Source organism: Manis javanica, chromosome 7 (assembly GCF_040802235.1).
Source record: "Manis javanica isolate MJ-LG chromosome 7, MJ_LKY, whole genome shotgun sequence".
Taxonomy (NCBI): Eukaryota; Metazoa; Chordata; class Mammalia; order Pholidota; family Manidae; genus Manis; species Manis javanica.
This window is the reverse complement of record NC_133162.1, coordinates 54687172-54704049: the sequence shown is the minus strand read 5'-3', so window position 1 is coordinate 54704049 and position 16878 is coordinate 54687172. Positions and strand designations below refer to the sequence as shown.

General features: G+C 39.6%; 1 protein-coding gene across 7 annotated transcripts in view; it reads right to left on the bottom strand.

Moving 5' to 3' along the window:
• Nucleotides 1-16878, bottom strand: part of RHOBTB1 (Rho related BTB domain containing 1) — a 111151-nt gene that overhangs the window by 54313 nt on the left and 39960 nt on the right. For 3 of the 7 annotated variants that reach the window (XM_073241004.1, XM_017672495.3, XM_037002976.2), the window contains exon 3: nt 4709-4759. The gene's annotated coding sequence lies outside the window, so the exon portion shown is untranslated. Of the gene's footprint in view, nt 1-4708; nt 4760-6841; nt 7102-7514; nt 7662-16878 lie in introns of those variants that run through there. The other 4 variants (XR_012133235.1, XM_017672484.3, XM_037002974.2 and 1 more) reach the window with 4 other exon arrangements.

Genomic DNA, 16878 nt, shown 5'->3' with positions numbered 1-16878 from the left:
ATTGTTACCCCTAAACCTGAAGAGGACATACAGCTTGCAATATATGTTTGCCAAATACTGAAAGGGAAACTTCATCACTGGGAAAATGAAGGCTAGGCTGCTTTGACTATTAATTTAAAAAGGGAAAAAAGTACCAGTAAGAAAAAAATAATCGTAACAGTATCTTTCCCCCATGTATGTGATGAATAGGACATGTTGCCAAACACTTGGTTTCAAAAATCCAAAGCAGGGCAGCAAGTGCCACATGATGCAGTGTGGCAGCTGGGAGAGAAGTGCGATGAAACACTTCCTGGAGATGTAATTTAGGACAGAGTAGTTATCAAGTGCTGAGGGTGAAGGGGGCAAATTGCAGTGCTTACACTTTTCTTTCAGTATATCAGTCAGCAACATAGGGCAGAAACAAAAGTCAGGGCCAGCCCACAGAAAATACGCAATACCAGAGTTAATTGAAATGATGGTAGGAAAGTCTTGTGTTTTGAAATTGAAAGCAAAATGTTCTACTACTGGCAAAAATATTCTTTGGAAATATTTCTTAGTTATTTGGCTGAAAATATTGTAGTTGCTTTGTGATGCAAAAGTCTATGTGGAAAACATGTTAGATACTTAAATAGTGTCTGAAAGGAAATAGGAGTCACAAATATCCAAGAGAAGCGTGGTATTAGTTTGAAGCAAAAACTGAAGCAATAAAATAATTCAAGTAAATCTTGGCAACCCTAGAGTATGAAGAAAACAAAGGTAATTATGACCAGGCTATTGATACTCAGAGAGACCATTTTATCCAAGCAAAATGGTTATTGTAATCACCCCTTGCAATATCAGAATTCAAATGATTCTAAGTACATTTAGGGGCAAAATGATATGGCTGTCCTAATGTGTTCTAGTATTTTCCCTTGAAATACTCTAAGAAGGCTTAGAAGAGAACTAATCCTTATTACACACCTACTGTGTGTTTTACATGTGTGATTTCCTAACATCCTCATAATCCTGTGTGGGAGATGATGTCCCCATTTTACAGATGAGCAAAATGAGGTCCAAGGAAGTATTTCATCCACTTCATATAGTTAACAAAAAACCAAAGCTCACAGACAAGAATTAAATTAAAAACTCCAGAGCTGATTAAAACAGCTCCCTCAGCAAAGATAGCTTGGAAGGGATCAGAGTATAGGACTGTTAACGTTTCAAATAAGAGGAAGGGACTGTTCTGTAGCAGCATCCATGGAGATAGGTTTCTCCTAGCACCCACCGTACCTTTACACTGCTGGAACCCTCCTATCACCCATTGCTGGATATATCTTAGGTTTCAGATATATTTCATACTTGATAGTTGTGGTTTTGGCTAAATTGGAGGGTTTAGAAGACCTGGCACTTTTTAGGCAGTGTTATGTTATAGAACTGATTCTTGAGCTGGGACTTGGAAATGTGGGTTCAGTTCTAGATGTGTCACTTATTAGGTATGAGGTGGGTAAGTTATATCATTTCTGTGGGTGGCAGTTTTTTTCACCTATAAGAAGTTGGATTAAGTAGCCTTAAGGACCTTTCTGGATCCATGGTTCAACCCTCCAGATTCAGTCCTTTTAAGATAGTGACTTCTGTCAAAATAGAAATGACCTGAAGAGTTAATAAATTTGTTCAGGCAAGCCTATTCTGTGGTCAAGTTTAACCTCAAATGAAATGGTTTATGTATTTTTTTCCCTAGGAGCTTGTTTAAAACAAATATATATTCGAATTCTTAGACATATCTGGGTGCAAATTCAAGCTCTACCTTCTCTTAGCTCTTTGACTTAATATATCTGAGTTCTATTTTTGTTTCTGTAAAATTGGAATTGATAATGATTAGCTGTAGTGCAGTAAAGTGTCTGGCATCTAGTAGGAGTATAATAAGTGCTGGTTATTCCAATAGTCATTATGGGTTTGAACTATAGTTGGGCAACAATTCAAAAGAAATTTCTCCCCAGAGAGATGGAACCTGAGATGGTAACCTCATCAGCACTGGAAACTTGACATTAACCCATCTTTATGCAAACAAACAAACAGAGTGTAAAAAGGTAATTACTTTTTCTACACCTATTGGCATCTCTTTCTTTCTTCATAAAACTCTGTAATTCACCCCTTAGTGGATAAAATCTTGTCAAAGACCTGCCGATGTACTTGACAAAACAGCTTGAGGGAGTATTTGAAGACAAGAGTGTCATGGGACACCTGGGAAGAGCGGCTGTCATAGCCACATTTCATTTCAGTGTCTTTATTTTCAATTTCTGCCCTGTGTGCACAAGTTACCAAAGATTCTAAGAAGAGGAGGAGGAGACTTCATTTTGTTATAAAAAATAAAAAAACCAAACAATATTTATGTTGACATATAAATAACCAGTCCACCCACACCCCCTGGGTTTGAGTGACTGCCTCTTGCCCTCCCCACCAAAGCTTTCCCTTCCCCCTCTTGATGCCCCCTCCACTCTCCCACCTTCTGCCCCTTGCTACAAACACCTCTTTTTAATTTTTCCTTCCCTCTTCCAGTTTTGTTTTGGTGTTGTGAAGGTGGAGAAAAGATGAACACAAGAAACAGCTTCAAATCATCTGTACTCTTTGAACCCTATTACTCAAAGCTAAGGTGAGGCCTTCAAATAATGAGATTGAGCTGCCAGTTTCTAAAATGAAGACCAATAGAAAGATTTAAAAGAAAATTCATCTGTTTTCTACAGGTAAATTTCCTGAGCAAAAAGCATAGTAAAATTTCATGTTTCCAAGTAAATAACCATATTAACCAAAGCCTTCTAAGCCTTCTGAAGTTCAAAAAAGGAAACACATGACTGCTGATTAAGTAATTATTAGAGATACCATGCTAATTCTGAAGTCTCTTTTGGTGCTAATATGATTGAGAGTAATAATTTTACTTTATAAGTACTTATAGGTTTATAGTTGCTCTCCTGACATTTTTATGACATACCATTGTCACAGCTAACCAAATATCAGTTGATGGAGAGGTCTTAACCTGTAATGGGATCTTCCAAGTATAATAGTGCTCTTAGGATCTACTTGTAATGACATACTATGTAACAAACAGGACAAAGCTGTTACAGGACAGCTTAAAACAAACCCTTAAATGCTTAAAAGTATCTCTTAACTAATTAAGCTATTAGCTAAGAAGGGTTATTAGCTTGAGTTGGGGGTATCAGTATATTAAAAGAAAGGTGTATCTTAAGGTTTTCTTTAGTAAGTTGTCCCCCATTTCATTTTTATTACCCCTTTAGATAATACTCCCTAAGTAGTATTAAGAACTGTTATAAATTATTCTCTAAAAAGTAGGGAAGAGGGGGAAAGAGAAGGCTGTCAACACAGGCAAAAACTGAAAATGTCTTGCTTAATCTTTAAATATTGTCCATTTTCAGGACTGTGGTTGGGATTTATCTATTATGTATCCAAATATATCTATTTGGCACATTTCAGACAAATGGAGATTCCAAAAGGAATTAAGTACTTTGAAGCATCATGTTTTCTCAAAGATGCTGTGCAGATTCAAAGAACTCACATTTTGTTACTATGCTTTCCAAGCAATAACACCTTTCAGTTTGAGATGCTGTAATTTAGTGGTTCTAGATGACTAGATAATCTTTCCCTGTTGGGCTGAATTTCTACATTCTGTTGTTTCCTAAACTCACCAACTTATCATCCAGATAAAATATATGTTTGGAAATATTTTGCCCGTGGATACACGGAGTTGCAATGTAATCCTACAGAGTGGAAAATGCTGATCTTCTTGTAAATGTACCACTGACCTCCCAATTCAGTCTTTTGGCATATAGGACCTTAATTTCTTCTCTAATTTTTCATACATGAATGTTTAATATCTTGCTTCTTAAATCTATTTGTAAGATTCTCAAGACCAGAGATCCCATGATAAAAACTTTCTTAAATCTTTGAAAATGCCATGCCAGAAAGTGCACATGAATACAGTTATTGTTTCATTCTTTTACTTGAAATGAAATTTGTTTTTTTGCAACAGCTAGGTCACTGAATGTCATTATATGAGCAGTAACTACCAAATTATCTTAGGCAAGTCACTTAACCTTTCTTGTCCCTAGTTTCCCTACTGGAGAAGAATCTTTCATCTAGAGAGTTTAGTTTTAGAGTAAGAATATTTTTTCTTTTAAAAATCCTGTTATTTCTATTTATAAGAAGTAGTAATTGTACATATTCTCTAACCTGTCTGAATTTCCAGTTCCTCACCTGTTGTTTGGGGATCCAGACAGTGGTTTCAGCTCACAGGGATTTTTTTTTAGATGCAGAATGAGAACACAAATGTAAAGAATGTAGCATATTACCTGAACTTTGGTTAATGCACAAAAAAGTCAACTATTATTATATCAAGTTTCTTCCAGTTCTAGAGTGCTAAGATTAGGATAAAAGTAAAACCTTAATTGTCGAGCAACCACATTCCCAGTATCCTCCAACTATTCCAGTACCATGTTGATCCCCCGCCCCCCACAAAAAATCTTATAAAGGACAAACTGATTCAAGGCCCATTTCACGCAGAATAGAATAATTTTAATAATCATTGAACTTGTGATATTCACAACTGAGTCCAGAAAAAAATGACAAAGACAAATTGTTTTAAGAAAAATGACTAAGAAACCTGTTCTGAAATGCATGCTCAGAATTAGACACAGCAAGTCATCACTCTATGGTCATAAGTTTGTACAAAGACACTAACCTGGCTTGCTGGAAGTGAAGAACAGAACACCCTGCTCACAGCTGGACTTACCTACATAAAAGAGAGAAATACCTTATGAATCCTACTGCTTGCCAGGAGCACATGGTGAGCCATTAAATTTTTTAACATATATTGTTTCCTTTTTTTTCCTTCAAAAGGGCAGAATCTGCTTTACTTTTGCTAAGTGCTAGTGTTAAAGTGGCATTTCTTTGGGTTCAATACATCCTGAAATAGCCAAGTTAACATTTTGTAGCATTTGTTAAAATATATTTCTGAGCATTTGGGGATGATACAAAAAAAGCATTTGGCCACAAACCCATGGATGGGAACAAGGAAAACCTTACAGGCATTTTACAATATGGAAGTTAACAGAAGTGCACATGCTATTCCTCCAAAATTACATTTTAGACAATATTATCCCAAGTAAAAGAGCAAATGATTCTGACTTTTCCTGTTTAATTGTATATGTATAGTTAATAAGTTGTGTAATTGAGTCAATGACATCACACTACCTGTGTTTCTATTTCCACTTCTACGATCACAAACAGCCCTTACTTAATTTATAGTACCTTCAATATTTGGGAAAATAATCAATGGGCAAGTTTAGAAGAATATTGACCATGATTTTATTGCTTTCCTGTGATTTTTCAGTCTTCTACTCTGGGATGAACTGGTTAAACCCCTTTCCCACAAATACGTCCAAATAATGATACAGGACTATCAGAGGAAACCTTGTTTAACGTAATAACTTACTGCCCACTCCACCTGCAGAGCAGTAGGCAGACATTATTTATACTGAAAAGAACTTGTGTTTATTTTCTAGCAACCAGTAACTCTCAGGCATCTACAAAGTTATTGGAAACAAAATATAACTCTAAATTTCTAAAGAGTGTTTGTAAACAAACTTATCAATGTATGTTTAGAAAAGGCCAGAGCTTGCAGAGATCAAACAGTTTACTGGCTATTTATTTATACCTGCTGATAGTGAGAGGACGTCATACAAAGATGAATGCTACAATTTTTTTGTGGTTCAGAGAGGACACCAGTACAATGTAGAAAATGCAGCCCAGCCCATTTCGGGGATGGGAGAGCCCCATACTAGTGAAATCTGAAGTTGAGCATCTGACTGGGGTCCAGCAGAGCTGCGTGAACAGCATGGGTTAGAGAAGTTCAAAGTCGAGGAGACTCTTCTGGTTTTAACTTCCTAGATCTTCCTAGGTCTGGGGTGCCTTTGTGTATATATCAACCTTCATGCATTTTTTTTTTTTTTTTTACCCCCAGCAAATGTGTAGTCAGCTCGAAAGGCACAGCTTGTGTGCTGACGAGCAAAGCCAAGTCAAAACCCGGCGCTTGGCGCTGCCTTCTAACTTTTTGGCTTGTCCAAGTCTAAATATTGACATTGCTCCTCAGTTGAGATGTTTGATACTGCAGAGGGTAGAAAGGGGGCAGCTAAAAGTAAGCTCTAATGATTTACATGGTTGTGACTTCTTTCCACCTTTTTGGGGAGGGGGTTAGATTCCCCTGCCTGCAGTCCCTACCCCGCCCCCCCGACTGTTCTCCCCGAAAGCTGTGCACACAGAGACAAGGTAAGGTGTTTTCCAAGCCCCTCGTGGCAGCTCCTACTGTTGTCACAGCAACTCACAACAGACTCCACAGACACGGGGTTGGGGTGGGGAGCGTCAAACCGTGGGCTGACCCGTCAAGTCCCGTGGGAGAGCAAGCACCAAAGGGGTTGGAGTATCCCCTATTGAGCTCCTCTGGCTCCCACCACTGTTCTTCGAAGGAAAAGAACCCTCCTGTACGTGCGCCACCACCCGCTCCCTGGCGTAGCCAGCCCGCTAAGGGTGCCTGTTGTACATTTTCTTAGCTCCAACTTAGGGGTGCGGCTGTGCAGGAGCTCCTAGAAATCTCTTTTGCTGGCCTCTGCTGTGAGACTTCCCCTGCTTCGCAGAGAGGCGAGGGCGGCTCCGATCGCGGTGCAGTCCCACAAGTCTCTCCCGGGACGCTGCTGGCCGCGTGGCGCGGCCAAGGGGCCCCAGATGCCCCCCGCTGGGGCCAGGGAGGAGGGGGCTCTGCGGCGGCTGTTCGGAGAAGAAGTTTCATACCATAGCGCACTCACGACACGAAACCTACCCTGAAGCCGAGCGAGACGCGAGCTCTCTCCGCCTTCAAGGATTGGGGGAGCGGGGGGGCCCCCGCCACTCAGCAGCAGCCACGACTGCGCGCGGTCGCGGGTGTGCCGGGCCCCTGCGCGCGGCGTGCCGCCCGCCGCCCAACTTTGCACAAAGGCAGCATGGCACTGCCTCGCCTTGCCGGCTCGCCTCGCGCCGCGGCCGCTCTTCCCGGTCCGGGGCGAGAGGGGCTCGCCCCTTTCCCCCGCCAGCCCTCCCCTTTCTCCTCTGCCCCCACCCCGCTCCCAGGCGGGCCAGCCAGGCGGAACAGAGCGCCGGCACCGAGCTCCGCCGCCGTGGCGGCCGCGGCTGCTCTGACGTTAGCAGCCTTCGCGGCTATTTATATACACACGATTGGATTTCATTCATGAAACCCGGGCCTGGTGTGTCTGTGCGCCTGGGCGCGGTGGCAAAGGTGCCTCAGCTTTAGGCAGACCCGGGAGGCCCGGGCTCGGGGCGGATTGCCCGGGACAAACACGCGCAGAGCACGGGGGACCCCGGCCCTCTCCCTGCTGCCGGGAGGGGAGGGTGAGGGCGATCTGTGCCCCGGTCCCCTGTGCCCAACATCCCACCCACACCCGTACTACTGCTGGCCCTTTGTCCCAGGCTCTGGAAAAGTAAGTTGGGCCACTAACCGGCTGGGCAGCATGGCTTTCTTCCCCCTAGAAGCTGACCGGCCGCGGACTCCGAGGGAGGACATTGGCTTTTGTTTCAAAACCGAGCCCAGCTGCTGAGTAAGGGCTGCGTTAGCCCAGCCTCCTCCTCCCTTGGGAAGCTGCACGTGCCGGCGGGCTCCCTCCTCTGAGTTACCTTCCTCTGTCACTCGGTTCCTGGGGCCTCCGCAGGGGGCATAGGGACACCCCCGCTGTCATTTCCTCCCCCACCTCCCCCGGGAAGGGGGCGATTTATGACCTCCTACAAATGGCTGAGTGAGGAAGAGAAATGAACTTGTGGCTGCTCATGGGTTGTCAGAATTCCTGGGAGCCCACCAGAGTCCATCCCTTCTCATAAATTCTTCACTTTTCCAGGCTGACTGTGAGCTTGGACGACAGGACCAAAGGTAGCTTTCGTGCATTCACATAACAAATACTGAGGACTTACAGTAGTTTGTTTAGGTACCCTGCCAAGCTCTAAGGAGGTTAGGGTGAACATAACCAACCTGGTTCCGGTGCTCACGCAGCTTTCCATCAGCCTGCTAAAATTAGTGCGTCTTAAACTTCCTCACTCTTAGCCTATCAAGAGACAACTGGGGATAAAGGCTTTTATGTGTTCAGCTGCCTTGAGGGATTTTTTCATTTAGGAAACCTTTAATGAGGAGGCTATGTACCAAGGGCTTGGGGATACAATGTGTCCTTAGTCCTCAAGGAATTCTCAGATAATGAGTTACTAAGGTTTTGAAGGTCACATTTGATCATGAGGGTTATCTCTTTGTGTTATCCCCCAAGAAATACAATATTAGAAAAAATTCTAATTGAAAATAAACCCCTGTTCCTCAAAGGTTCTTCCAGGAAACCATCTTCAGTTTCCTATTTGGAATACTTACTCTTCCTTCCCAGAAGTCCCACAGGAGTTTTAGTCCACTGCATATTCATACTCTTTCTCACTAGATTATATATTCCCTTCAGAGATAAAGTCTTGCCTGGTGGTCTCAGAATCCCCCACAGGCCCCAGAACATTGTGAAATTCAATGTTTTCATAAAGAAAGGTATTAAGGGCAACCTGCTTTGTTTAGGCTAACCTCACTGAACTATCTTTGGAAATTGAGTTACCTGTTCCTAATCTTTGATACGCAGAAGAGACGGTAGTGAAAATCAAGTATGGTGGTTTACTCTAAGAATTTAAAGACAGATACACGAGAGGATGATCATTTACTTGGCACCAAATGGACTTCCTTTAGTCTATTTAAAAATGACTATTTTGAAAATACAGTCTTTTCAGTAACACATTTCTCGGGAAAAGTTAATTAACCCTGTTCACTCTTAGCCATCAGTCCTCTTTATTGAAAGCCATTTCTCTTCAAGCTGCTCTATTGGCCAAGAAACAGGGTAAAAACTCAAGAGAAATGGGAATCAATGTGTATTGTGGCCCTCATATGAGACAGGCAATGGTCTATGGGGTTTAAAACACATTTTCTCAATTAATCCTCCGAACAAACAACAAGGTTATTATCATAACCATTTTATATATGAGGACACAAAGATATACAGAAGAAAGACTTTTTCTGAGATTTTGAAGTTGCACTTGTCCTGGAATAGCTGGTGCCAAGGCCTTCTTGTATCATTAACCTGCTTTTTGACATCTTGCCTTTCCTCACTTTCATTTCATTTTCATAAGTTAAAAAAAGTTAAGTGGCATGCTTAAGCAACAGGTAGGCACTAGGACCAGAAAGACACCTACACAAAGACCTCAGGAGATTGGCTACCATCTAGGTGTTGCCATCTACCCCCAGGGGGCACTTAGGCTTAGTTAGACTTTCCAAAGGATATTTTTTCTGTAGGGGGTAAAGAACAAACAGTCATCCTGGAACTACCCAGTTGTATGCCTAAATCTGAGGCACACTGATCAGAGGAAAATAAATTGGTATAAATGGTAATTCAGATATGGCAGAAGAAAAGTCACTGTTCCAGGAATTCCTTCCAAACAAGGGCAGTAATCTGAGGAAGATGTTGCCACAGTGGGGCTACAGCCCCCAAATTTTTACATGTGAAATCCCTGGTTCTGGAAAAGTTAGAGAAAATGAGCAAGGAATACAGACTATATTTTGCCAATAACAAAGGAGGAAAAAGGAATAGCAAATAATCCCCTGAATCACTCTCATGAATATATCACTTCTTATTACCACAAAATAATCCACACTTGTATACTAAAATTGTTGCTTGCTAATAAAATCAATATTACTTTCTTTTAATAAATATAAAAATTGATACTTAAGCTTAATTAAATCAATACTGTGTATTTAAATACCTTTAGGATTGTACTGCACAAAAGTAGTATAAAACTTTTGAATAGTTTTTTATGGTAAATATTTACTAAGGTCAGGATTTACAAAAATCCCTATGATCAAAAAATGAAAGTGTTCTGTTGTCACAAATAAACTTCCTCATGTTACCTCTTTGTATTTGCATCCCCCAACAAACAATCTGTTTTCTATCTCTAGAGTTTGGCCACTTTGAAACTTATATTAATGGGTAACATAGAGTATTTAATATTTTGAGATTGAATTTTTTTTTTTTTACTAAGCATAATGCCCTTGAAGTTCATCCAGGGTATTGCATATATCAATACTTCATTCATTTTTATTGTTGAGTAAATTTCTATTGTATAGATGTACCATCATTTGTTCATTTATTTATCCACTGAAGGACCTTAGAATACTTTTCAGTATTTTGCTATTACAAATAACACTTCTGTAAACATTTGTAGATAAGTATTTATTATGTATGTATGAACGTAAGTTTTTATTTCTTTGGGATGAGTACCCAGGAATGCCGCTGTTGGGTCATATGCTAAGAATCGGTCAAACTTTGTTCCAGAGAAGCTGTACCATTTTCCATTTCCACAGTAATGTATGAGATCTAGTTTCTCCATATCCTCACCAGCATTTGGTATTATCACTGCTTAAAAGAAAATTTCCGTTGTTCAAGAATTTTGTAGGGACAACTCATTGTGACCTTAATTTGCCTTTCCCTAGTGGCTAACGATGCTTAGGATCTTTTCAGTGCTTACTTACCATCCGTATCTCTTCTTTGCTGAAATATCTGTTCTTTCAGGATTATTTTATAAACCTGCATCTCAACAGTCAGTACCAGACACCCACAGAACGACCCGCACGAGGCTGCGGCCCAGGGAGCCCGAGGCCAGCCTCAGCGCAGGCGCAGACGCCTCCTCCCGAAGCCAGGGTGGCCACGTCATGCCCACGCTGGTCAGGCTGCCTCTGACGTCGCCTGAGGCGAGCACCGCTCTGTGCAGTCCAACACTTCCTCCTTGGAGGTAGAATTTGGTGCAGTTTTTGGAAGGTTAGAGGATATTATCCTGGGTGATGGGTTAGAACTGTTACAGAGAAATTGCATGGGCAAGAACTATAAGGATTTGAAGTCACAGGAGAGAATAAGCTCACCCATGCGCCTGGTTTTAAGAATAATGTGTTTGGTAGAAAGATACAGAAAAACAGCTTTTGGAGCAAATTCCTAGAGTTAACATTGGGCTTTTACAGCAGCCAACAACTTGGCGGTACAATAAAGATGAAGTGGCTGCTGATTGTAGTTGGTGTGCTGGCCACATTTTCAGGTTTTCCGGCTTTGAAAGAAATGCTTCAGAACTACATTGCAGAAAAAGGACTCAGGGCACTGGACGTTATGTACTGATTTAGTAGCAGCTTCTTCGTACAAGTCATCCTGCATGCCAGCTTACCAGAACTGAGGCTTTAGCTCCTACCTCCAGATGGTGGGGTTGGCCTGGACTGCATGGGCCCAAAAGCCTGGATGCAGCTGCAGCTAATGATGACAGGTAAGACTGGCCCTATTCTGGGTTCTTTATTAATGCTAAGTGTTGAAGGATTAAAAGAGAAAATGACCCAAGCCTCCTGGGACCTCTGTATTCTCCTGAAACACTTTCTTATATTCAGGGACTCTAGTACTCCTGCCCTAGTAGATGCTTCTTTAAAATGTCACACTAGTCAGGTGCCACATGTCCATTCTATTTGGGTGATCCTGTCCCCAGCTTTCATGAGATTGATATATCAACAACATGGAATAACCCACGAACATGAACCTATTCTGTCCCAAGTACTAAAGAGGCACACTTTCCATGAATCCCTGTATTTATAGTGCTTTTACTTGGGTAAGAGTGAAAACACTTTAGTCCAAGTGGCCCAGCTGTGTGGGGTTTTGACTACTTGGGAATTTTTCTCAGTTGTTACTCAAATCAGCTCTGGAGATCTATGAAGCTCCTATTTTCTGTGCTCTGTTCTGTGGAAATCTGACCTAGTTTTGGCTGTGGGAATCAACTGACAGAGATGTCCTTTATCTAAAACTACAAGTGGCAATTAACCCCTAGTCTTGGGTTTGTAGTCCAGTTAGTAACTGTTGGTCCTGACGTAGTTTCTAGGAGAAGCTTTAAAAAAAACATTAAAATATTTATGTATATATGAATACATGAATACTCAAGCTAATCTAGTGGATCCAATTTAGGAGTTTTCATAATTACCCAACTAAAGATAGAAGCATAAGTACTGTTTGCATTTTGTTAGTTGTATGAAAGCAAATATGCCTCTTACATTGGAGTTTCTATTTTACTGGCACCAGTGGCTATGGGCTGGGTCCTGGAAAGTGACCAAAAGGTATCCCTGTATTATAACATTTACATGTATTTGTGCAAGTTTGCATAAAATCCTTTCCATATGGGTCCATTCATTAGGTTTTCTGTTGGGTTAGGCTGAGTTTGGTCAAAGTGTGATTTTGCAAGCTCTGAAATTCTAACTTACATTCCTCTTCCTGTCAAAAATCTCTCTTACCAAGGTGGCATTCCATTGGTCAAACTCAGCATGTATAAGAGGAGGCAGCAAACAGCTTTTATGGTCATCTGTGTGGCTTTGTTTAGTTATGGCATTACTAATTGGAAAACATATGTCACATCTCTAGAAAGATGAAAACAGTCTAGTGTGCAATGTGTATCTGAAATTTTTAAAAAGTAAATATATGATTTTCTACTGGGAAGAAAATCTGCATGTGAAAAGGTCATTTATGTTAGGAATAAGCTAGTATTACAAAAGGCATTAATGCTAGACTTCAACTCATCTAATTAAAAATAAATGACAAGATTTATGTGTCATAGTATGTTTATGGCTATCTTTTATTAGCAACTGTTTTATATAAATAATTTTAAAAAGCCCTCTGTTTCTCAACATGAAACAAGTAAAAAAACAACCAACTAACAACCCAAACACATTCACAGGGAATGCAGGGTAGCGGAAAGAGTAGGAAAATGGCATTGTACTTTGGCCATCCCACTAACTAGTCATGGAATTCTGTTCCTTAATCCACTGCATTTCAAAGTTCATATAAAATAAAGACAAGAATAATAATGTTCTAAAAAGTTGTTAAGAAAACTAAATGGAATAATGTTTGTGGAAAATGTGAAGCTCAGTACACACTGTTAAATGTAAAAATGGACTCATTATGAAGCAATTTAAAAACTGTGCAGCACAGAGTATCATTTGATTTGGGAGTAACAAAGATCGATCATATAGGAACTATATCATTCCCAGGACTCAACCCACAAATGCTGGTTGACTGTAAGGATTATACATAATAGCTGCCACCAAATTCCTTCTGTAAGGTAGCAAGTTTAGTATTTGAGATTTGAGGTTTTTGCTCTGCCAGTGACTTGTAATTACTGTGTTTTCTCCCATCTCTGGAAGTGGGTAAACTACACGCAGAAATTAGAAAAATAAATGGACTACACACACACACATAGCCTATTTCAGAAAAATAATTCTACCTTTGTTCATGTCACATTTTTCCCTTACCAAGCATCTCTAATATACATATCATGTAAACTTCACGACAGCCTTGAGAACTATTATGTCAAATATAAGAGATGGGGAAATGGTTTCCTACAGGGTGACTTGCTCTCTGCTAGTAGAGGGAGAACCAGAATTCTTTCTCAGAATTCTAACTCTGATCTTCTGACAATGTGAAGGTAAGTATTCTGAGGTAATTTAATTCATAGACACTAAATTATATATAGATTCCCCTTTAAAAGGAATACAATTTTTTAAGAAACACCACTGACCTGGGAAGAGACCTATCTGGCAATCCCCAGGAAAAAACTGAACCGTGAGGCTTTTCCTTAAGTGCCATTGCCCCTCCCTTTTTAATGATTCCTTATCTAAAAGCAGAGAGGACCTGACTTCTTGCACTGAAGTTAAGAACATCTATCTCTATGCACACAATTGCATTCTGTCTTTAGCTCTGTAAATACTTATGTTTATCTTAATACCTCACATGACCTATAACTTACCACTTGGTAAACTCCCATTTATGGACAAGTAGTTAACTACATAACATGTGAGGGATATAAGCACTTAAATACGTGAAGATCAGTATTGAAGGATCACAATCCCTTAGCTTGTAAACATAAGCCAGTGACTTCTAGAGTCAGGGACAAAATCTCATTTCCTATCATAGCATCAGTCTTAGGGGAATGTCAAGTTTTAGCAAAAGGTATGGAAGTATCATTGTATTTCCATTCCCACAGTGCCTTGAACAGCAGTATGGACAAGAAAGCCCATAGTAAATGTTTTTTTAATAGTGGTAAATGATAAAAGTTGTGCAAGACACCTTAGTTACAACTTTTTCTAATTACTTACTGATATTGGCCATCTACGTGACTTGTGTGAAAGCTGCAATTTTAAGGGAAAACTATTCATGGTTTTATTTTTTCCACTGTAATCACTGCCAACATTACACTGATCGCCCATGAAAAAGGCATGTGGAGATCATGAAAATAATTTGCAAAGATTAAACTTTAATAAACAGGTAAGGTACTAGTGTGCATAAATAATAGTAATAAATACAAGACTACCACTTGACTTTTTAATCTGTAATTATACTTGTTAATATTTAGTAAGCTGCCTCTATGAATTGCGCATGGTGCTAAATGCTTTCACACTGAACTTTTCACAGTGACTTTATGAGGGAGGTGCTGCTATCATCCCCATTTAGACAAGGAATCTGAGGTCCAAAGTGGGCAAGTCATTTGCCAGAGGTCAAATACCTATTTAAGTATTAGTCTTCTTAAAGTAGGAACTACTGATTAGAAGGATTTTATTTTCATACAGCTTACCCATTCCTTAGTCACTCAAAGTCATACAATGCATTATATCACATTGTGTAATTAGAATATTAATGAACTATAGTTCCTCTTAAATTCTGGTATCAAACTTGGTAGACTACCTTAATGCTTTATATCTTAGAAACCTCAGGTATGTTAAAAGTTGAGTAGAGCTGAAAAGAGCTCATCTTTATGAGATGTGATTTCAGGACTTGCAGGGCCCTTGACAAGGTGGCCAATACCTGTGGATCAGGTGTCTATGACTGATGTGGTTTCACCAACACTGTGTCACAGACGACACATAATTTATGGAAAAATATACAATGCAACCTCCAGTTCATTCCTTGATATTTCCTTGAGAAATTAAATTTTTGCTTCAATGAAACAAGTGGGATAGTACAATGGTTTCACCTTGTGTCAGTCATGCCAGCTTGATAAAAGGAGAAGGTTATGCAGAAAAAACGCAGCCCATTTTAACAGGTGATATGATTATGAAGTTTGATTTAAATATGTGGGCAATATGAGTAAGGCAAGGACTTAGGCTCCTAGTGAATATATCATTCTCAATTATCTAGGTAAAGAATATTCCTTAATGTTTAAATATCCACATCTATCTGGTGGGGGATAAGTTATACACATAAGAATTAATTAGTTCAAAAGTGATGCTTCTTTCTTCTAATTTTTAGCTAATCCAGAATCCTCATTGAGTCCCTCACTCCTTTCTCTAAGTTACATGGCACCTGAAGGAACAATGGTATTTGTGCGGGATGGGTACTAAATGTGACACTCACTGAAAATAAAAAGCAGTACCTAGCTGACTTTTTTCTTAGAAGTTTTCAATACTCCAAACAATACCTCTTTCTAGTACTGATGGTGATAAACCATCTACTGTGAATATAAATAGTTCTGCTTTCTTTTAAAAAGGAACGTATCACAACTGTTGCTCTTAATAAGCACTGCTGCTTGTACTGTGTGATTATTGCTGGGCTTGAAGTTTCTTCTCAGTAACATGTTTGATGTGGCTCATGGACGAAAAAAGGCATATCTACCCTGAACAATAGTTTCTAAGTAGAAACATGTAGTTACTCACAAGACACTTTGGGATTCTCTTTAAATTTGTACTCTTGCATACTAATGAGATAATGGGAGATTGGGATACTAAAGTACTTCCTGAGTGATAAACACTAAATTATATCCCATGTAATTTCACCTTAAACTTTATTTCAATGCATTCCATGGTATTGTGTTTTATTAATTAAAATACTAAACTTATCTAACTCTATAATTTAGAACATCTAACTTTTTTTCTCTTTTGGAATGGGTATTTTTTGGCTCTATCAAATAAAGTGAACAAAAATAAAGACAGGCTGATTGGGAGACCATACTGTTGTCTTGAGAGTTACGTAATGTTATCAGCTCCTCGTGGGAGAATTTCTTTGGGTGAGTCACATCACTTCTCTCAGGAGCCAGTTTTCCTCATTGTGAAAAGAAAGGGCTCAGACTGGAGTAAAATAATTTATTTCAGTCTAGTGTTCCAGAGTGACTATATTATTCATGTTGACATTATTGTAAAAAGACCAAAGATACAAACAGTGCTTCACACTTCTGTTATTATGAAAGATTCAAAAAAACATATTCAACAAGGATTGAATGAATTCCTTGCACGTACTTATTACTAAATTAAGCTGAGTTATTAATTACTTACTGATGGTTCTCACCACATAAAACCATATCTGGAATTATGGTTGCCAGATAAAATATAGGATACCCAACTAAATTAAAATGTCCCATGTGATATTTGAGACATATACTTTTATTAAAATATCATTATTTTTCTGATGTTCAAATAACTAGGTATCCTGTATTTTTATTTGCTAAATCTGGCAACCTGATGGGTCAGAAAGAGTGAGGAGGGGGAGAAAAATTGGGTGGAAGGAAAGTGAACAAAAGCACTTTTGGAATATCCAGTAGTGAATTTAATAGTAAACAAAATAGTCAAGTAACATTTCCCAAAGTATATTCTGTTGAACCATCTCCTGAGTGAAGCTGTGTTAGTAAGGGGGACTAGTCCTTTATTCATTTATAAGTGGTCAAGTAAGTTTGGGAAATGCTTTGTATTTTATTGTCTTCTTAAAGTTTTATTTCTAATTGCAAGACTTCTCAGGG